The sequence below is a fragment of the Phyllostomus discolor genome, chromosome 6, assembly GCF_004126475.2.
Source record: "Phyllostomus discolor isolate MPI-MPIP mPhyDis1 chromosome 6, mPhyDis1.pri.v3, whole genome shotgun sequence".
Classification (NCBI taxonomy): Eukaryota; Metazoa; Chordata; class Mammalia; order Chiroptera; family Phyllostomidae; genus Phyllostomus; species Phyllostomus discolor.
Genome location: NC_040908.2, coordinates 60994288 through 60997815, shown reverse-complemented (window position 1 = coordinate 60997815; position 3528 = coordinate 60994288). Strand labels below are relative to the sequence as shown.

The following is a 3528-nucleotide window of genomic DNA, read 5'->3' as shown; positions in this document are numbered from 1 at the left end:
GCCCTAAGACTAAACCCCTTAGGGGTTTCTCACTTTCAACTAGTCCACACTTAGCTTCCAGCCATTTGTCAAGATGACTACTGACAAGTGTTCCTACCACTTTATGGCTCCAGCAGCATCTGCTCCAACGAGCTGATCTTGGCATTGATGGACTTTATTCTCCTCCCTCCAGTTTCCATCCGGGAGCCCTGTCCTACCACTTCAATTTCTGACCGGTCTAAGAGTAGCTGTTTATGTGCAGTTTGTTTGACTTTTTTTTTGTTGTGAGGATAGAAGTGATAGCTTCTAAGTGGTTTATATGTTGTAGCTGAAACTGGAAGTCTTCATATTTTTATTTATTTATTTAAAACATTTTAGCCCTGGCTGGTATGGCTCAGTGGTTGAGCGTCGGCCTGCGAATCAAAAGGTTGCTGGCTTGATTCCTGGTCAGGGCACATGCCTGGGTTGTGGGCACATCCCAGTAGGGGGTGCACAAGAGGCAACCACACATTGATATTTCTCTCCTTTCCTTCCCTCTCTAAAAAATAAATAAGTAAAATCTTTAAAAAACATTTTAAAGATTTTATTTATTTATCTTTAGAGACAGGGAAGGGAGGAAAAAAGAGAGGGAGAGAAACATCAATGTGAGAGAGAAACATGAATTGGTTGTCTCTTGTATGTGCCTATACCCACAACCCAGGCATGTGCCCTGACCGGGAATCAAACCAACGATCTTTCACTTTGCAAGATGATGCCCAACCAACTGAGCCACACTAGTCAGTGCAGTCTTCATATTTTCAGATGAAAACATTAAAATATATTTAAAAATACAGACAATAGAAGAAGGATTTTTCTATACCCATTGCTCTGACTCGATGCACAGTATGGGGTCAATGGACACAGCCCACCTCCCTCCCACAACTCAGGGTGGATTGGGGCCCCTGGCCAGAAGGAATGTGTATTGTTTTGGAAATGGACTGTAACTTGCTCCTTATCACCTTTTGGGAGCGGTTTCCTGTCCTGTGACCGCTTCTTGACCCTTCCTTTACACTGAGGTAATGCAGTTTGTAGTCATACTCAGGACACATGCCTCCTTCGTCTGGGACCCCCTAATCCAAGGCTGGGACACCGAGGGGCCAGGTCCTGCTTCCCTACCCGCTGTCGTCTGCACTCCCTGTCGCGTGAGACTAATAAAGGCTGTGTCTGTGCCGCCCAGTCCTCCTTGTGGCTTTTTCAACTTACCTGAACAAAGAGTTGAGATCCCTGGACTAGACCTCCTGCGTTACAGCATATGGACATTTTCCCCGCATCTGTTTCATCAGTTTGGACCCACCTTTTAATTTTTCTTCTTTCAGCCTCAGGGAAAGTACTTTAAAGCAAATCCAAGATATCAGTTCATTGCTACACGCGCCAGTGTGCAGCTCTAAAAAAGAAGATCAGGTTTTATTTTTTTGTTGGCTGGTTTTGCTTACATAACATTTTTATTTTAATATTTTTCTTGATTCATTTTGCTGACAGATTTGATGGCAGAAGCATATTTTAAAAATTGGAATCTGGTTTTTATTATTAAAATCTTCCTACACTAAATTTTCAATGCAAAACAATATTTATAAAAATGTTTATTCAAAAAACACTTATTATACAGGCAACTAACTGCTTGGGCATTTAGATTTTTTACTGTGTGTGAGTTGAAGAGATGCTTGACTTTGGACCAGCCTGGCTTCTTTTCTCTTCCCTCTCTACCTGTTTTTCTTTCTTTCTTTTTTAAAAATTATTTTATTATTGTTCAATTACAGTTGTCTGCATTTGCCCTCCAACAGTCCCCCCACCCCAGCCAAACCCACCTCCCTCCCTTGCTTCTACTCCCACCCCTTGGTTTTGTCCATGTGTCCTTTATAGTAATTCCTGGAAGCCCTTCCCCCCACTGTCCCCTCCCCCTCCTCTCTGGTTACTGTCAGATTGTTCTTAATTTCAATGTCTCTGGTTATATTGTGCTTGCTTTTTTCTTTTGTTGATTAGGTTCCTGTTAAAGGTGAGATCATATGGTATTTGTCTTTCACGGCCTGGCTTATTTCACTTAGCATAACGCTCTCCAATTCCATCCCTGCTGTCGCAAAGGATGGGAGCTCCTTCTTTCTCTCTGCTGTGTAGTATTCCATCATGTAAATGTACCATAAAAATATGGAATGCTTCACGAATTTTCATGTCATCCTTGCGTAGGAGCCATGCTAATCTTCTTTGTATTGTTCCAATTTTAGTATATGTGCTCCTGAAGCAAGCACCCTGTTTTCCTTTCTTCCCTTCCCTTCCCTTCCCTTCCCTTCCCTTTCCTTCCTTTCTTTTCTTTTTCTCTCTCTCTTTTCCTTCCTCCCCTCCTTCCTTCCTTCCTTCCTTCCTTCCTTCCTTCCTTCCTTCCTTCCTTCCTTCCTTTCTTCCCTCCTTCCTTCCTTTTATAGTGGTTTGCTATCCCCTTAGGGTTCTGTGTTCTTAGCTGACGCAGTATCCCCCTTTCCAAGGGTGCTTCATCGATGTTTATTTATTTGCCATTATCTCCTGGCTGAAGTGTCCTTTGAACACCAACACTGGCCTCATGTGTGTTGATTCCGTTTCTACAACTCAGTGACCTGAACAGTAGTCTCCTAACTCACCTGACCCTCTCTCCTGTTCCACCTAGTTCAACCTAGAGATTTAATTCCCTCACTAATCATTCATAATTTACACAGACCTCTTATTTGCCAACCTGTAAGTACAAATACTGTATTGGCTAAAAAGCTCATTTGTTTTTTTCCCATATGATGGCTCTAGTAGTGCTTAGTTTTCTTTTAACTTTAATTGAAACAACTTTGTTAGATTGTGTTGTGGTAGCTGTCACATTGTTAGGAAGGGTAGATAGCAAACAAAGGCAAGGAGGAGGAGGAGGAAGGATGCATGTCTCACCCACTGACTCAGCAGTCCTTGAAATTCTTTGTATCTCTTCCACTATCTGGGAAAGAAAGCCTTTGAAACTGTGCTTTCATCCCAGGGCCTGAAAGACCAGAAAGGGCCCATAGTGCCTGAAGGCAGAAGTCCATAAATACCTCTGGGTATTCACTGCCTGCCCTGGAAAGCCAGCCCCACCTTTACCTGTCAATCAGTATGTAACTTCTTCATGGCCCCCCTCCCCCCAACTAGATAAGTCCTCAGGACAAAGGATCTGGGGCTTGGTGCTTTTGGCTCTGGCCACTTGGCCAGGCCCTCTGGCCTCAGGCCACTTGGCCTCTGGCTGTGTGAGCTGGCCATCCTGGCCTTCACCACCCCTGTGCTTGGCATCCTGGCCTTTGGCAGCCCTTTGGCTGCCCTTATCCTGTTTCACCCTCAGTCTATGCCTTTCAGCCCTCCCATCCCTACTTTAACTAGGTCCATTCTCATCCATGAGAACAGATCACCACCAATAAACCCTGCTGGCATGCTAATAGACTCACTGATCTCTAATTCTTTACTGTACTGGCGAGAAGAATCACATTTCTGAGAGTTTCTTCTGTAACAATACCAGTGTGCATTAAACAAAAA

At 43.7% G+C, this 3528-nt stretch overlaps 1 non-coding gene across 1 annotated transcript; it reads right to left on the bottom strand.

Annotated features, from left to right (window-relative positions):
- Positions 1-2154: 2154 nt before the first annotated feature.
- On the bottom strand, positions 2155-2261 carry LOC114501076. Its single transcript, XR_003684850.1, has one exon. It is a non-coding gene; the product is annotated as a U6 spliceosomal RNA (small nuclear RNA).
- Between the last annotated feature and the right edge of the window lie 1267 nt (positions 2262-3528).